The 18,589-nt window shown below is 47.2% G+C and overlaps 1 pseudogene; it reads right to left on the bottom strand.

Moving 5' to 3' along the window:
* Positions 1 to 17,358: 17,358 nt before the first annotated feature.
* On the bottom strand, positions 17,359 to 17,476 carry LOC123388188 (annotated as a pseudogene).
* Positions 17,477 to 18,589: the final 1,113 nt, after the last annotated feature.

Below are 18,589 nucleotides of genomic sequence, written 5' to 3' on the forward strand. Positions count from 1 at the left end.
TTTAAGCAGCCTTAAACTGGGGTGTGAACATGAGTTACCCACCAGACATCTAACCCCTCATCAGCTCATCTTGCTTGGGGCATCTCCACCCACGATGGCATGGCCAGGACCTCTTTACACACAGACACACAGACACCCAGAGGCACACACACACACACACACACACACACACACACACACACACACACGCAGAGACAGGGAGGAGATCTAGGGCTACACCCATAGATCAGAAGGTGTGGGACTCTCTGACTCTGAGCCCACTGGTGTCACCTTTTGATTTTATTAGCCAAAGGGCCTGCGGCGTTGGGGAAACCTGATATGAACTGCCATGGAGGGGATGTGTCTGGTGGGCGAGCTCACTTCTCCCTGTATCCTCTGGGCTTCAGTACAGTAGAAGAACATGTTGCTTCCTTTAGGATGTGCCTAGAAATGATCTGCACAGGGGGTTTTCTCTGTTATGGGGTGCCGTGGTACGTGGGTTCCAATTGCATTGGGCTCTGTCGTCAAGGAAGTGAGGTCACCACTGCGTGGGGGATCCTTACCAAACTTATTACTCCACCAGAGCTCCCTGAGCCACCGGTCCCCAAGCTGCTCAAGGCTCACACACCACTCAATGCAGTGCCCATCCACTGACCCCCATAGAGCCTCCTCCCAGACCCTAGGAGGCCTGGGTGCAGCTGTTGTCCCCGCTGGAGGGAACAGAGCTGGGTTTAGACCAGCTTAGTGTTAGGGTTAGGGCAAAGAAAGATGTAGGGTCAGGGTTAGGGTTAGACGACTTTGGGGTCAGGGTTAGCGTAAGGCTTAGGGTAGGGGTCAGGGTTAGGGTTAGGTTCATGGTTAGGTTTAGGGTCAGGATCACAGTAGGGTCAGGATTAGCGTTACGGTCACAGTCAGGGTCAGGTTCAGTGTTAGGCTGACAGTTAGGTTTAGGTCCAGGCAGGGTCATGGTCAGATTTAGGGTCAGGTTCAAGTTTTGGTGTGGGGGCAAGGTTCATGTCAGGGTCAGGGTTAGGTTTGGGACAGGATTAGTGTCAGGGTTAGGGTCAGGGTCAGGGTTAGGTTCATGGTTATGGTAAGGTCAGCTTTATGTTTAGGTTCTGTATCACGAGTAGGTTCAGGATCAGGGTTAGCTTTACGGTTACAATTCTGTTCAGGATCACGGATTGGGTCAGAGTTACGTTTACAGTCAGGGTTAGGGTCAGTATTAAGGTCAAGGCCAGAGTCAGGTTTAAGGTTCAGTTCTGACATAGGCAAAGTTCAGAGTTAGGGTTATGATCAGGGTCAGGGAGAGGGTCAGGATTATTGTTAAAGTGGGTTTAGGTTTAGGGTTAGAGGTAGGTTGCGGGTTAGGGGTAGACCGGGGTAGGGTCAGTGTCAGGGATAATGTTAGGGGTTAGTTTTAGGCTTAGGCTAAGCATTAGGTTTTGGGTCAGGGCCCATGTTAGTGTCAGGGTCAGGGTTACGTTTAAGGTTAGAGTTAGGTTCAGGCTCAAATTCAGTGTCAGGTTTAGTGTTAGAGTCAGGGTTAGATCAGCATCAGGGTTAGGATTAGGGTCAGGGTCAGGGTCAGGGTTAGTGTTTAGTGTTAGAGTTAGCCCCGCTCCTGGGTCATGGACCCATCCGTTCAGGGTCTCAGGATAAAACCTGGGCAGATGGGTATAGACCCTACACCCGATCCCACTTATTCAGCTGTGAACATGACTTGCCCACCAGATATCTAAACCCTCATCAGCCTGATCCTGCTTGGGACATCTTCACCCACGATGGCGTGGCAAGGTCCTCTTTACACACAGACACACAGACACCCAGAGGCACTCGCACACACACACACACACACACACACACACACACACACAGACGGGGAGGAGACCTAGGGCTACACAATTGGATAAGATGTGTGGGACTCTCTGACTCTGAGCCCCCTGGTGTCACCTTTTAATTTTATTAGCCAAAGGGCCTGCGGCGTTGGGGAAACCTGATATGACTTGCCAGGGAGGGGACGTGTCCGGCGGGCGAGCTCTCTTTTCCCTGCATCCTCTCGGCTTTAGTACAGCAGAAGAACATGTCGCTTCCTTTAGGATGTGCCGAGAAATGAGCTGGGCATGGCGGTTTTCTCTGTAATGGGGTGCCTGGATACGTGGGTTCCAATTCAGTTGGGCTCTGTCGTCTAAGAAGTGAGGTCACCACTGCCTGGGGGCTCCTTACCAAACTTCCTGCTCCGCCAGAGCTCCCTGACCCGCCGGTCCCCAAGCTGCTCAAGGCTCACACTCCACTCAATGCAGTGCCCATCCATTGACCCCCAAACAGCCTCCCCCCAGCCCCTGGGAGGCCTGGGTGCAGCTGTTGTCCCGGCTCTAGGGAACAGAGCTTGGTTTAGACCAGGTTAGTGTTAGGGTTAGGGTTAAGAATGACTTAGGGTCAGGGTTAGGGTTAGACGTCTTTGGGGTCAGGGTTAGCATAAGGTTTAGGGTGGGGTCAGGGATAGGGTTAGGTTCATGGTTAGGTTTAGGGTCAGGATCACAGTAGGTCCAGGGTTAGTGTTACGGTCAGAGTCAGGCTCAGGGTCAGTGTTAGGCTGATGGTTAGGTTTAGGGTCAGGTTCAGGGTCATGGTCAGTTTTAGGGTCAGGTTCAAGTTTTGGTTTGGTGGCAAGGTCATGTCAGGTCAGGGTTAGGTTTGCGACAGGTTAGTGTCAGGGTTAGGGTCAGGGTCAGGGTTACGTTCATGGTTATCGTAAGGTCAGCTTTATGTTTAGGTTCTGTTTTATGAGTAGGTTCAGGATCAGGGTTAGCTTTAGGGTTACTACTCTGTTCAGGATCACGGATTGGGTCAGTGTTAGGTTTACAGTCATGGTTAGGGTCAGGGTTAAGGTCAAGGCCAGGGTCAGTTTTAAGGTTAACTTCTGATGTAGGCAACGTTCAGAATTAGGGTTATTATCAGGTTCAGGGAGAGGGTCAGGATAATTGTTAAAGTGGGGTTAGGGTTAGGATTAGAGGTAGTTTGAGGGTTAGGATTAGACTGGGTTTGGGTCAGTGTCAGGGATAATGTTAGGGGTTAGTTTTAGGGTTAGGTTTAGCATTAGGTTTCGGGTCAGGGCCCGTGTTAGTGTCAGGGTCAGGGTTACATTTAGGGTTAGAGTTATGTTCAGTATCACATTCAGTGTCAGGTTTTGTGTTAGGGTCAGGGTTAGATCAGCATCACGGTTAGGATTAGGGTCAGGGTCTGGGTCATGGCTAGGTATTAGTCATATTTACGGTAATGTCAGAGTTAGGTTTAGGTTCAGGGTCCACTTCAGGGTCCTTGCTAGGCTTAGGTTTTCTTTTGGGTTCAGGTAAGTATCACAGTCAGGGTCAGAGACAGAGTCAGGGTTAGGGCTTGGTTTAGGGTTTGGGGCAGGCTCACAGTCAGTGTCAGGTTTAGGATTAGTGGTTACAGTTAGGGTTAGCCCTGCTCCTGAGTAATGGACCCATCCATTCAGGGTCTCAGGATAAACGCTAGGCATAAGGGTGTAGACCCTACAACCGATCCCAATTAAGCAGCCTTAAACTGGGGTGTGAACATAACTTACCCAACACACATAACCCCTCATCAGCTCATCCTGCTTGGGCCATCTACACCCACGATGGCATGGCCAGGACCTCTTTACACACAGACACACAGACACCCAGTGGCACACAGACACACACACAAACATACGCACACACACACACACACACACACACACGCAGAGACAGGGAGGAGATCTAGGGCTACACCCATAGATCAGAAGGTGTGGGACTCTCTGACTTGAGCCCACTGGTGTCACCTTTTGATTTTATTAGTTAAAGGGCCTGCGGCGTTGGGGAAACCTGATATGACTTGCCAGGGAGGGGACGTGTCCGGCGGGCGAGCTCTCTTTTCCCTGCATCCTCTCGGCTTTAGTACAGCAGAAGAACATGTCGCTTCCTTTAGGATGTGCCGAGAAATGAGCTGGGCATGGCGGTTTTCTCTGTAATGGGGTGCCTGGATACGTGGGTTCCAATTCAGTTGGGCTCTGTCGTCTAAGAAGTGAGGTCACCACTGCCTGGGGGCTCCTTACCAAACTTCCTGCTCCGCCAGAGCTCCCTGACCCCCGCCGGTCCCCAAGCTGCTCAAGGCTCACACTCCACTCAATGCAGTGCCCATCCATTGACCCCCAAACAGCCTCCCCCCAGCCCCTGGGAGGCCTGGGTGCAGCTGTTGTCCCGGCTCTAGGGAACAGAGCTTGGTTTAGACCAGGTTAGTGTTAGGGTTAGGGTTAAGAATGACTTAGGGTCAGGGTTAGGGTTAGACGTCTTTGGGGTCAGGGTTAGCATAAGGTTTAGGGTGGGGTCAGGGATAGGGTTAGGTTCATGGTTAGGTTTAGGGTCAGGATCACAGTAGGTCCAGGGTTAGTGTTACGGTCAGAGTCAGGCTCAGGGTCAGTGTTAGGCTGATGGTTAGGTTTAGGGTCAGGTTCAGGGTCATGGTCAGTTTTAGGGTCAGGTTCAAGTTTTGGTTTGGTGGCAAGGTCATGTCAGGTCAGGGTTAGGTTTGCGACAGGTTAGTGTCAGGGTTAGGGTCAGGGTCAGGGTTACGTTCATGGTTATCGTAAGGTCAGCTTTATGTTTAGGTTCTGTTTTATGAGTAGGTTCAGGATCAGGGTTAGCTTTAGGGTTACTACTCTGTTCAGGATCACGGATTGGGTCAGTGTTAGGTTTACAGTCATGGTTAGGGTCAGGGTTAAGGTCAAGGCCAGGGTCAGTTTTAAGGTTAACTTCTGATGTAGGCAACGTTCAGAATTAGGGTTATTATCAGGTTCAGGGAGAGGGTCAGGATAATTGTTAAAGTGGGGTTAGGGTTAGGATTAGAGGTAGTTTGAGGGTTAGGATTAGACTGGGTTTGGGTCAGTGTCAGGGATAATGTTAGGGGTTAGTTTTAGGGTTAGGTTTAGCATTAGGTTTCGGGTCAGGGCCCGTGTTAGTGTCAGGGTCAGGGTTACATTTAGGGTTAGAGTTATGTTCAGTATCACATTCAGTGTCAGGTTTTGTGTTAGGGTCAGGGTTAGATCAGCATCACGGTTAGGATTAGGGTCAGGGTCTGGGTCATGGCTAGGTATTAGTCATATTTACGGTAATGTCAGAGTTAGGTTTAGGTTCAGGGTCCACTTCAGGGTCCTTGCTAGGCTTAGGTTTTCTTTTGGGTTCAGGTAAGTATCACAGTCAGGGTCAGAGACAGAGTCAGGGTTAGGGCTTGGTTTAGGGTTTGGGGCAGGCTCACAGTCAGTGTCAGGTTTAGGATTAGTGGTTACAGTTAGGGTTAGCCCTGCTCCTGAGTAATGGACCCATCCATTCAGGGTCTCAGGATAAACGCTAGGCATAAGGGTGTAGACCCTACAACCGATCCCAATTAAGCAGCCTTAAACTGGGGTGTGAACATAACTTACCCAACACACATAACCCCTCATCAGCTCATCCTGCTTGGGCCATCTACACCCACGATGGCATGGCCAGGACCTCTTTACACACAGACACACAGACACCCAGTGGCACACAGACACACACACAAACATACGCACACACACACACACACACACACACACGCAGAGACAGGGAGGAGATCTAGGGCTACACCCATAGATCAGAAGGTGTGGGACTCTCTGACTTGAGCCCACTGGTGTCACCTTTTGATTTTATTAGTTAAAGGGCCTGCGGCGTTGGGGAAACCTGATATGAACTGCCAGGGAGGGGACGTGTCTGGCGGGCGAGCTCACTTCTCCCTGTATCCTCTGGGCTTCAGTACAGTAGAAGAACATGTTGCTTCCTTTAGGATGTGCCAAGAAATGATCTGCACAGGGGGTTTTCTCTGTTATGGGGTGCCTGGATACGTGGGTTCCAATTCAGTTGGGCTCTGTCGTCAAGGAAGTGAGGTCACCACTGCCTGGGGGCTCCTTACCGAACTTCCTACTCCACCAGAGCTCCCTGAGCCGCCGGTCCCCAAGCTGCTCAAGGCTCACACACCACTCAATGCAGTGCCCATCCAGTGACCCCCATACAGCCTCCCCCCAGCCCCTGGGAGGCCTGGTTGCAGCTGCTGTCCCCGCTGGGGGGAACAGAGCTGGGTTTAGACCAGGTTAGTGTTAGGGTTAGGGTTAAGAATGACTTAGGGTCAGGGTTAGGGTTAGACGTCTTTGGGGTCAGGGTTAGCATAAGGTTTAGGGTGGGGTCAGGATTAGGGTTAGGTTCATGGTTAGGTTTAGGGTCAGGATCACAGTAGGTCCAGGGTTAGCGTCACAGGCACAGTCAGGCTGAGGGTCAGTGTTAGGCTGATGGTTAGGTTTAGGGTCAGGTTCAGGGTCATGGTCATTTTAGGTTCAGGCTCAAGTTTTGGTTTGGGGGCAAGGTCATGTCAGGACAGGGTTAGGTTTGGGACAGGTTTAGTGTCAGGGTTAGGGTCAGGGTCAGCGTTAGGTTCATGGTTATGGTAAGGTCAGCTTTATGTTTAGGTTCTGTTTTATGAGTAGGTTCGGGATCAGGGTTAGCTTTAGGGTTACTACTCTGTTCAGGATCACGGATTGGGTCAGTGTTAGGTTGACAGTCATGGTTAGGGTCATTGTTAAGGTCAAGGCCAGAGTCAGTATTAAGGTTAAGTTCAGACGTAGGCAAAGTTCAGAGTTAGGGTTATGATCAGGGTCAGGGAGAGGGTCAGGATTATTGTTAAAGTGGGGTTAGGTTTAGGGATAGAGGTAGGTTGCGGGTTAGGGTTAGACCGGGGTAGGGTCAGTGTCAGGGATAATGTTAGGGGTTAGATTTAGGGTTAGGTTCAGCATTAGGTTTCGGGTCAGGGCCCATGTTAGTGTCAGGGTCTGGGTTACGTTTAGGGTTAGAGATAGGTTCAGGCTCCCATTCAGTGTCAGGGTTAGTGTTAGGTTCAGGGTCAGGGTCACTGTTAGGGTCAGGGTTACGTTTGTGGTCCTTGCCTTGGTCGGGGTCAGGGTGAAGTCTAGGGCCAGTGTCAGGTTTACGGTCAGGGACAGGTATTGGTTTAAAGTCCACATTTGGGTCAGGGACAAGATTATATAGTGGTCACTGTTTGGGTCATGGTTAGGTTTAGGGTTAGGTCCAGGGTCAGGTTTAGGGTCAGGGTCTGGTATAGGCAAAGTTCAGGGTTAGGGTTATGATCAGAGTCAGGTATAGGATCAGGGTTATTGTTAATGTTTAGGGTTAGTTCTACGTTTAGTGCTAGGTTGACGGTTAGGGTTAGAACTTGTTAGGGTCAGGATCCGCGGTAGGGTTAGGTGTTAGTGTTAGGGTTAGATTCAGAGATAGGATTCGGGGGAGGGCCCATGTTAGTTTCAGGGTCAGGGTTACATTTAGGGTCAGAGTTAGGTTCAGTCTCACAGTTAGGGTCAGGTTTAGTGTTCCGTTGACTGGCGGCGACACTGTAAGGGTCAGGGTTAGGTTATCGTCATGGTCTGGGTCAGGGTCAGGGTGAAGTTTAGCACCAGTGTCCTTTTTAGGGTCAGGTTCAGGTATTGGATTAAAGTCCACATTCGGGTCAGGGACAGGGCTATGTAGTGGTCAGAGTTAGTGTCAAGGTTAGGATTAGGTTCATAGTCAGGGTCAGGTAAAGGTCAAGGTCAGGGTCAGGTTGAGGGTCAGGCTTTGGTATAGGGTCAATGTTCGGTTCAGTGTCACACTTAGGTTTTGGCGGTAGGGTTTGGGATAGGGTTTTGAGTTAGAGTTAGAAGTAGGGTTATGGTTAGGGTTGGGGTTAGGGTTAGACAGCGTAATGTCAGGGTTAGGTTTGGTTTAGGGTAGGGGTTAGTGTTAGGTTCAGGGTCAGCATGAGGTGTAGGTTCAGGGTCCTTATTAGGGTCATGGTTAGAGTTACCATTAGGTTTAGGGTTAGGGTCAAGCACACTGTCACGGTCAGGAGTAGGGTTAGGGTCCGGGTTAGGTCAGCGTCAGGGTTAGGATTAGGGTCAGGGTCAGGGTCCTGGTTAGGTTTGAGTCACGGTTATGGTAATGTCAGAGTTAGGTTTAGGTTCAGGGTCCACATCAGGGTCAGTGTCAGGCTTAGGTTTAGGTTTAGGGTTCAGGTCAGGATCACAGTCAGCATCAGGTTCGGGGTCAGGGTCAGGGCTTGGGTCAGGTTTTGGGGCAGGCTCACAGTCAGTGTCAGGGTCAGGGTCAGGGTTAGTGGTTACTGTTAGGGTTAGCCCCGCTCCTGGGTCATGGACCCATCTGTTCAGGGTCTCAGGATAAACCCTGGGCAGAAGGGTGTAGACCCTACACCCGATCCCACTTAACCAGCCTTAAACTGGGCTGTGAACATGACTTGCCCACCAGATATCTAAACCCTCATCAGCCTGATCCTGCTTGGGGCATCTCCACCCACGATGGCATGGCAAGGTCCTCTTTACACACAGACACACAGACACCCAGAGGCACTCGCACACACACACACACACACACACACACACAGACGGGGAGGAAACCTAGGACTACACAATTGGATAAGATGTGTGGGACTCTCTGACTCTGAGCCCCCTGGTGTCACCTTTTAATTTTATTAGCCAAAGGGCCTGCGGCGTTGGGGAAAACTGATATGACTTGCCAGGGAGGGGACGTGTCTGGCGGGCGTGCTCTCTTTTCCCTGCATCCTCTCGGCTTTAGTACAGTAGAAGATCATGTCGCTTCCTTTAGGATGTGCCTGAAATGAGCTGGGCATGGCGGTTTTCTCTGTAATGGGGTGCCTGGATACTTGGGTTCCAATTCAGTTGGGCTCTGTCGTCAAGGAAGTGAGGTCACCACTGCCTGGGGGCTCCTTACCAAACTTCCTGCTCCACCAGAGCTCCCTGAGCCGCCGGTCCCCAAGCTGCTCAAGGCTCACACTCCACTCAATGCAGTGCCCATCCAGTGACCCCCATAGAGCCTCCCCGCAGCCCCTGGGAGGCCTGGGTGCAGCTGCTGTCCCCGCTGGAGGGAACAGAGCTGGGTTTAGACCAGCTTAGTGTTAGGGTTAGGGTTAAGAATGACTTAGGGTCAGGGTTAGGGTTAGACGTCTTTGGGGTCAGGGTTAGCGTAAGGTTTAGGGTGGGGTCAGGGTTAGGGTTAGGTTCATGGTTAGGTTTAGGGTCAGGATCACAGTAGATCCAAGGTTAGCGTTACGGTCAGAGTCAGGCTCAGGGTCAGTGTTAGGCTGATGGTTAGGTTTAGGGTCTGTGTCAGGGTCATGGTCAGTTTTAGGTTCAGGTTCAAGTTTTGGTTTGGGGGCAAGGTCATGTCAGGTCAGGATTAGGTTTGGGACAGGTTTAGTGTCAGGGTTAGGGTCAGGGTCAGGGTGAGGTTCATGGTTATGGTAAGGTCAGCTTTATGTTTAGGTTCTGTTTTATGAGTAGGTTCAGGATCAGGGTTAGCTTTAGGGTTACTACTCTGTTCAGGATCACGGATTGGGTCAGTGTTAGGTTTACAGTCATGGTTAGGGTCAGGGTTAAGGTCAAGGCCAGGGTCAGTTTTAAGGTTAAGTTCTGACGTAGGCAAAGTTCAGAGTTAGGGTTATGATCAGGGTCAGGGAGAGGGTCAGGATTATTGTTAAAGTGGGGTTAGGTTCAGGGTTAGAGGTAGGTTGCGGGTTAGGGTTAGACCCAGGTAGGGTCATTGTCAGGGATAATGTTAGGGGTTAGATTTAGGGTTAGGTTCAGCATTAGGTTTCGGGTCAGGGCCCATGTTAGTGTCAGGGTCAGGGTTACGTTTAGGGTTAGAGATAGGTTCAGGCTCCCATTCAGTGTCAGGGTTAGTGTTAGGTTCAGGGTCAGGGTCACTGTTAGGGTCAGGGTTACGTTTCTGGTCTTTGCCTTGGTCGGGGTCAGGGTGAAGTCTAGGGCCAGTGTCAGGTTTACGGTCAGGATCAGGTATTGGTTTAAAGTCCCCATTCGGGTCAGGGACAAGATTATGTAGTGGTCATTGTTAGGGTCATGGTTAGGTTTAGGGTCAGGGTCAGGGTCCCGTTTAGGGTCAGGGTCTGGTATAGGCAAAGTTCAGGGTTAGGGTTATGATCAGAGTCAGGTATAGGGTCAGGGTTATTGTTAATGTTTAGGGTTAGTTCTACGTTCAGCGTTAGGTTGACGGTTAGGTTTAGAACTTGTTAGGGTCAGGGTCCGTGGTAGGGTTAGGGGTTAGTTCAGAGACAGGATTCGGGGGAGGGCCCATGTTCGTGTCAGATCAGGGTTACATTTAGGGTCAGAGTTAGGTTCAGTCTCAGAGTCAGGGTCAGGTTTAGTGTTCCGTTGACTGGCGGCGACACTGTAAGGGTCAGGGTTAGGTTATCGTCATGGTCTGGGTCAGGGTCATGGTGAAGTTTAGCACCAGTGTCCTTTTTAGGGTCAGGTTCAGTTATTGGTTTAAAGTCCACATTCGGGTCAGGGACAGGGCTATGTAGTGGTCAGAGTTAGTGTCAAGGTAAGGATTAGGTTCAGAGACAGGGTCAGGTAAAGGTCAGGGCCAGGGTCAGGTTGAGGGTCACGCTTTGGTATAGGGTCAATGTTCGGTTCAGTGTCACACTTAGGTTTAGGCGGTAGGGTTTGGGCTTGGGTTTGGGTTAGAGTTAGAAGTAGGGTTATGGTTAGGGTTAGGGTTAGACTGCGTAAGGTCAGGATTAGGTTTGGTTTAGGGTAGGGGTTAGTGTTAGGTTCAGGGTCAGCATGAGGTGTAGGTTCAGGGTCCTTATTAGGGTCATGGTTAGAGTTACCATTAGGTTTAGGGTTAGGGTCAAGCACACTGTCACGGTCAGGGTCAGGGTCAGGGTCCTGGTTAGCTTTGAGTCACGGTTATGGTAATGTCAGAGTTAGGTTTAGGTTCAGGGTCCACATCAGGGTCAGTGTCAAGCTTAGGTTTAGGTTTAGGGTTCAGGTCAGGATCACAGTCAGCGTCAGGTTCAGGGTCAGGGTCAGGGTTTGGGTCAGGTTTTGGGGCAGGCTCACAGTCAGTGTCAGGGTCAGGGTCAGGGTTAGTGGTTACTGTTAGGGTTAGCCCCGTTCCTGGGTCATGGACCCATCTGTTCAGGGTCTCAGGATAAACCCTGGGCAGAAGGGTGTAGACCCTACACCCGATCCCACTTAACCAGCCTTAAACTGGGCTGTGAACATGACTTACCCACCAGATATCTAAACCCTCATCAGCCTGATCCTGCTTGGGGCATCTCCACCCACAATGGCATGGCAAGGTCCTCTTTACACACAGACACATAGACACCCAGAGGCACTCGCACACACACACACACACACTCACAGAGATGGGGAGGAGACCTAGGGCTACACAATTGGATAAGATGTGTGGGACTCTCTGACTCTGAGCCCCCTGGTGACACCTTTTAATTTTATTAGCCAAAGGGCCTGCGTCGTTGGGGAAACCTGATATGACTTGCCAAGGAGGGGATGTGTCTGGCGGGCGAGCTCTCTTTTCCCTGCATCCTCTCTAGTCTTTAGTACAGCAGAAGAACATGTCGCTTCCTTTAGGATGTGCCTAGAAATGAGGAGGGCATGGCGGTTTTCTCTGTAATGGGGTGCCTGCATACATGTGTTCCAATTCAGTTGGGCTCTGTCGTCAAGGAAGTGAGGTCACCACTGCCCGGGGGCTCCTTCCGAACTTCCTGCTCCACCAGAGCTCCCTGAGCCGCCGGTCCCCAAGCTGCTCAAGGCTCACACTCCACTCAATGCAGTGCCCATCCAGTGACCCCCGACAGCCTTCCCCCAGCCTCTGGGAGGCCTGGTTGCAGCTGCTGTCCCCGCTGGAGGGAACAGAGCTGGGTTTAGACAAGCTTAGTGTTAGGGTTAAGGTTAAGAATGACTTAGTTTCAGGGTTAGGGTTAGACGTCTTTGGGGTCAGGGTTAGCGTAAGGTTTAGGGTGGGGTCAGGGTTAGGTATAGGTTCATGGTTAGGTTTAGGGTCAGGATCACAGTAGGTCCAGGGTTAGCGTTACGGTCAGAGTCAGGCTCAGGGTCAGTGTTAGGCTGATGGTTAGGTTTAGGGTCAAGTTCAGGTTTATGGTCAGTTTTAGGTTCAGGTTCAAGTTTTGGTTTGGGGGCTTCGTCATGTCAGGTCAGGGTTAGGTATGGGACAGGTTTAGTGTCAGCGTTAGGGTCAGGGTCAGGGTTTGTTTCATGGTTATGGTAAGGTCAGCTTTATGTTTAAGTTCTGTTTTATGAGTAGGTTCAGGATCAGGGTTAGCTTTAGGGTTACTACTCTGTTCAGGATCACGGATTGGGTCAGTGTTAGGTTTACAGTCATGGTTAGGGTCAGGGTTAAGGTCAAGGCCAGGGTCAGTTTTAAGGTTAATTTCTGACGTAGGGAAATTTCAGATTTAGGGTTATGATCAGGGTAAGGGAGAGGGTCAGGATTATTGTTAAAGTGGGGTTAGGTTTAGGCTTAGAGGTAGGTTGCGGGTTAGGGTTAGACTGGGGTAGGGTCAGTGTCAGGGATAATGTTAGGGGTTAGATTTAGGGTTAGGTTCAGCATTAGGTTTCGGGTCAGGGCCCATGTTAGTGTCAGGGTCAGGGTTACGTTTAGGGTTAGAGATAGGTTCAGGCTCCCATTTAGTGTCAGGGTTAGTGTTAGGTTCAGGGTCAGGGTCACTGTTAGGGTCAGGGTTACGTTTTTTGTCTTTGCCTTGGTCGGGGTCAGGGTGAAGTCTAGGGCCAGTGTCAGGTTTATGGTCAGGATCAGGTATTGGTTTAAAGTCCCCGTTCGGGTCAGGGACAAGATTATGTAGTGGTCATTGTTAGGGTCATGGTTAGGTTTAGGGTCAGGGCCAGGGTCAGTTTTAGGGTCAGGGTCTGGTATAGGCAAAGTTCAGGGTTAGGGTTATGATCAGAATCAGGTATAGGGTCAGGTTATTGTTAATGTTTAGGGTTAGTTCTACGTTTAGCGTGAGGTTGACGGTTAGGGTTAGAACTTGTTAGGGTCAGGGTCCGTGGTAGGGTTAGGGGTTAGTGTTAGCGTTAGGTTCAGAGATAGGATTCGGCGGAGGGCCCATGTTAGTGTCAGGGTCAGGGTTACATTTAGGGTCAGAGTTAGGTTCAGTCTCACAGTCAGGGTCAGGTTTAGTGTTTTGTTGACTGTCGGCGTCACTGTAAGGGTCAGGGTTAGGTTATCGTCATGGTCTGGGTCAGGGTCATGGTGAAGTTTACAATCTCCCATTGTAGGCAATGCTTGGCCTTTGGAACTGGACCTCAGGCGGACTCGCGGACAAGGCCAGTGTTTCCCCACTGGAAAGTAGATATGACAGGATCCCTGATCACCTCCCGTTCACTGGAATGAGGAGTTTTGGGGATTGTCCCCACTCCTTCCCCCGCAAACCCCCTGCCACCGAAAACGCTGTCACATGTTGGAGGAATATGGCATGTGACTGCCCGTTTCTCGACTGAGCTGTTTCTGCGAGTTCCGGGTATGGCACCTGGTAGCTAGCCCAAATCTGCCCTATGGACAGGAGGTCAAGGAGATGCTGTCCCCTTGGGACCAGAGGCACAGGACAGCCCTGCCTTCTGCCCAGACTCCTTCCTCAGAGTGGAGCACGTGTCCCTGCCCTAGTCGTCCCCTCATGTCTCCTTAGGAACCAGGCTTTGTCTCTCCGCACAGAGGGCGGGTGACACTTGTCTTGCCACCGGCCTGCTATTCCTGCCATGGCAGGCTACCCTGCTTCCCGTCCTTTTCCCGACCACAAGGCCAAAGGCTCTTTCTCTTCTCTGGGGGAGGCGTGCTGCGCCCTCCCCGACTTTCTCCTGGGGAGTGCAGTGACAGACGTGTGCAACCACGCTTCTCTCTCAGATCTCAAATACACAACATAACCCTACACCTAAAGGAGTTGGAGAAAGAACAACAAAGAAAGCCTAAACCCAGCAGGAGAAGAGGAAGAATAAAGATCAGAGCAGAAATCAATGAAATAGAAACAAACAAACAAAAAAACAAAAACCACAAAAAACCAGCAACAACAAAAAAAAAAAAACAATAGAACAAATCAACGGAACTAAGAGCTGGTTCTTTGAAAGAATTAATAAGATTGATAAACCCCTTTCCGGACTTATCAAAAAGAAAAGAGAAAGAACCCAAATAAATAAAATCATGAATGAAAGTGGAGAGAACACAACCAACACCAAAGAAATACAAACAATTATAAGAACATACTATGAGCAACTCTACGCCAACAAATTCAAGAATCTGGAAGAAATGGATACATTCCTAGAGACATATAAACTACCACAACTGAACCAGGAAGAAATAGAAAACCTGAACAGACCCATAACCAGTATGGAGATTGAAACAGTCATCAAAAATCTCCAAACAAACAAAAGTCCCGGGCCAGATGGCTTCCCAGGGGAATTCTACCAAACATTTAAAGAAGAATTAATTCCTATTCTCATGATACTGTTCCAAAAAAATGAAATGGAAGGAAAACTCCCAAACTGTTTTTTTTTTCCTGAGGCCAGCATCACCTTGATCCCAAAACCAGACAAGGTTCCCATCAAAAATGTGAACTACAGACCAATATCCTTGATGAACACAGATGCGAAAATTATCACCAAAATACTAGCCAATAGGATTCAACAGTACATTAAAAGGATTATTCACCACGACCAACTGGGATTTATTCCAGGGCTACAAGGTTGGTTCAACATCTGCAAATCAATCAATGTGATACAGCACATCAATAAAACATATGATACTCTCCATAGATGCTGAAAAAGCATTTGGCAAAGTGCAGTGTCCCTTCCTGATTAAAACTCTTCAAAGTGTAGGGATAGAGGGCACATATTATCAATATTATCAAAGCCATCTATGAAAAACCCACTGCAAATATCATTCTCAATGGAGAAACTGAATACTTTTCCGCTGAGGTCAGGAACACGGCAGGGATGTCCGTTATCACCACTGCTCATCAAAATCGTACTAGAAGTCCTAGCCTCAGCAATCAGACAACAAAAAGAAATTAAAGGCATCCAAATTTTGCCAAATTGGCAGAAGAGAAGTCAAACTATCCCTGTTTGCAGATGATATGATACTGTATGTGGAAAACTTAAAGGACTCCACTCCAAATCTGCTATAACTTGTATAGAAATTCTGTAAAGTGTCAGGATATAAATCAATGAACAGAAATTGGTTGCATTTTTTTATACAAACAAGACTGAAGAAAGAAATTAAGGAGTGAATCCCATTTACAATTGCACCCAAAACCCTAAGATGCCTAGGCATAAACCTAACAAAGAATCTATACTCAGAAAACTCTAAAGTACTCATGAAAGAAATCGAAAAAGACACAAAGAAATGGAAAAATGTTCCATGCTCCTGTATTGGAAGAACAAATATTGTGAAAATGTCTATGCTACCTAAAGCAATCTACACATTTAATGCAATCCCTATCAAAATCCCATCCATTTTTTTTCAAAGAAATGGGACAAATCATCCTAAAATCTATATGGAACCAGAAAATACTTCGAATAGCCAGAAGAATATTGAAAAAGAAAGCCAAAGTTGTGTGCATCACAATTCCAGACTTCAAGCTCTATTACAATGTTGTCATCATCAAGATAGTAGGGAACTGTCCCCAAAACAGACATAGATCAATGGAACAGAATAGAGAGCCCAGAAATACACCCTCAACTCTATGGTCAACTAATCTTCAACAAAGCAGGAAGGAATGTCCTATGGAAAAAAAGACAGCCTCTTCAGCAAATGGTGTTGGGGAAAATTGAACAGCCACATGCAGAAAAATGAAATTGGACCATTTCCTTATACCATACATGAAAATAGACTGGAAATGGATGAAGAAGCATAATGTGAGAAAGGAATCCATCAAAATCCTTGAGGAGAGAACAGGTAGCAACCTCTTTGACCTCAGCAGCAGCAACTTCTTCCTAGGAACATCGCCAAAGGCAAGGGAAGCAAGGGCAAGAATGAACTATTGGGATTTCATCAGATCAAAAAGCTTTTGCACAGCAAAGGAAACAGTTAACAAAGCCAAAAGATGACTGTCAGAAGTTATCTGGGAGAAGATATTTGCAAATGACATACCAGATAAAGGGCCAGTATCTATCCAAAATCTATAAAGAGCTTATCAAACTCAACACCCTAAGAACAAATAATCGAATGAAAAAAGGGCAGAGGACATGAACAGACATTTCTGCAAAGAATACATCCAAATGGCCAACAGACACATGAAAAAATGCTCCACATCACTCGGCATCAGGGAAATACAAATCAAAACCAGAATGAGATACCACCTCACACCTTTCAGAATGGCTAAAATGAACAAGTCAGTCAATGACAGATGCTGGTGAGGATGTGGAGAAAGGGCAACCCTCCTACACTGTACGTGGGAATGCAAGCTGGTGCAACCACTCTGGAAAACAGCGTGGAGGTGCCTCAAAAAGCTGAAAATAGAACTACCCTATGACCCAGTGATTATAGTACTGGATATATACCCTAAAGATACAAACGTGGCATTCTGAAGGGGCACATGCACCCAAATGTTTATAGCAGCAATGTCCACAATAGTTAAACTATGGAAAGAACCTAAATGTCCTTCAACAGATCAATCAATAAATAAGATGTGGTATATATGTACAATGGGATACTGTGCAGCCATCAAAAGAAATGAAATCCTGCTATTTGTGATGACATGGATGGAACTAGAGGGTATTATGCTTGGCGAAATAAATCAATCTGAGAAAGACAACTATCATATGATCTCCCTGATATGATGAAGTGGAGATGCAACATAGGCGGTTTCGGGCATACAAAAAGAAAAATAAAAGAAGATGGGATTGGGAGGGAGACAAACCATAAAAGACTGAATCTCACAAAACAGACTGAGGGTTGCTGGGGGGAGGTGTGTTGGGAGAGGATGGTGGGGGTATGGACATTGGGGAGGGCAGGTGCTATGGTGAGAGATGGTGAGTGCTGTGAAATGGGTAAACCTGGTGATCCACAGACCTGTACCCCTAGGGATAAAAACACATTATATGTTTATAAAAATTTTTAAAAATAATTAAAAAAATCCATTAAAGAAAAAACACATATTGCAAGCCTAGAGCTAATCTCATATTCAATCAAAAAAGTTTGAATGTTTTCCCCTTAAAGATCAGAAAAAAGACAAGTGTGTCCACTTTCACTACTCTCATTTGACATAGTACTGGATGTCCCAGCCAGAGAAACAAGGAACACAAAGAAATAAAAGACTCCAAAAGAAAAAAAGGAAGAAGTAAAATTTTCTTTTTTTGGATAACATGAACTTACATGTAAAAAAATCCTAAAAACTTCACAAAAAATTTTGAATAAACAAATACAAGATCAATATATAAAAGACAAGAATTTTGTTTTGTTTCATTTTTTTAAATAGATTTTCATGTCATCCTTGCTCAGTGATCACGCTAATCTTCTCTGCATCATTCCAATTTTAGTATATGTGCTGCCAAAGTAAGCACAAGACAGGAGCATTTTAACACTCTAATGATGAACTATCTGAAAAAATAAAGAGAACAATCTAATTCACAATAGCATCAAAAATAATAAAATACTTAGGAAAAGATTTAACTAAGAAGATGAAAGATCTGTACCCCATAAACTATGACATTGATAAAGAAATTGAAGGAGACATAAATGTAAAGATAGCTCATATTTATGAATGGTAAGAATTAACATTGTTAAAATGTCCATACTACCAAAAACCATCTGTAAATTCAATTCCTATCAAAAATCCAATGTTAGGGGCGCCTGGGTGGCTCAGTGGGTTAAGCCGCTGCCTTCGGCTCAGGTCATGATCCCAGGGTCCTGGGATCGAGCCCTGCATCAGGCTCTCAGCTCAGCAGGAAGCTGCTACCTCTTCTCTCTCTGCCTGCCTCTCTGCCTGCTTGTCATCTCTCTCTGTCAAATAAATAAATAAATAATCTTTTTAAAAAATCCAATATTTTTTTTACAGAAGTAAGTAAAGAATCCTAAAATTTATATGAGACCATAAAAGACAACAAATAATTAAAGCATTTCTGAGAAAGAATGAAGAAGCGAAATTACACTTCTTGATTTGAAACTATACTACAAAGCCCTCATGCTCAAAACAATAAAGTATACTGGCATAAAAATAGACCAATAAACAAGTAGAACAGAATTGAGAGTCCAGAAATAAATCCTTTCATACAGTCACCTAATATTTGACAGGGGCCAACATATATAATGGGTAAAGATAGTCTGTTCAATAAATGATATTTAAAACTGAATAGTCACATAAACCAGCATGAAACTGGAACCTTATATCACTCATAAATCTTAACTTGAAATAGATTAAAGACTTAAATGTGATGCATGAAACTAAATTTCCTAAAGGAAAACATAGGAAAAATTCTCCTTGACATTGGTCTTGCCAATAGTTTTTTGGATACCAGGCCAAAAACACAAGCAAAAGAAGCAAAAATAAATGCATCAAACTAAAGTTTCTGCATTGCCAAAAAAAAAAAAAAAGGGGAATGAAAACACAATCCACAGAATGGAAGAAAATACTTACAAATCTTATATCTGAAAGGAGGTTAATAACCAACAGATAC

This window comes from Mustela putorius, unplaced genomic scaffold, assembly GCF_011764305.1.
Source record: "Mustela putorius furo isolate JIRA1106 unplaced genomic scaffold, ASM1176430v1.1 tig00003893_pilon_pilon_pilon, whole genome shotgun sequence".
NCBI lineage: Eukaryota > Metazoa > Chordata > Mammalia > Carnivora > Mustelidae > Mustela > Mustela putorius.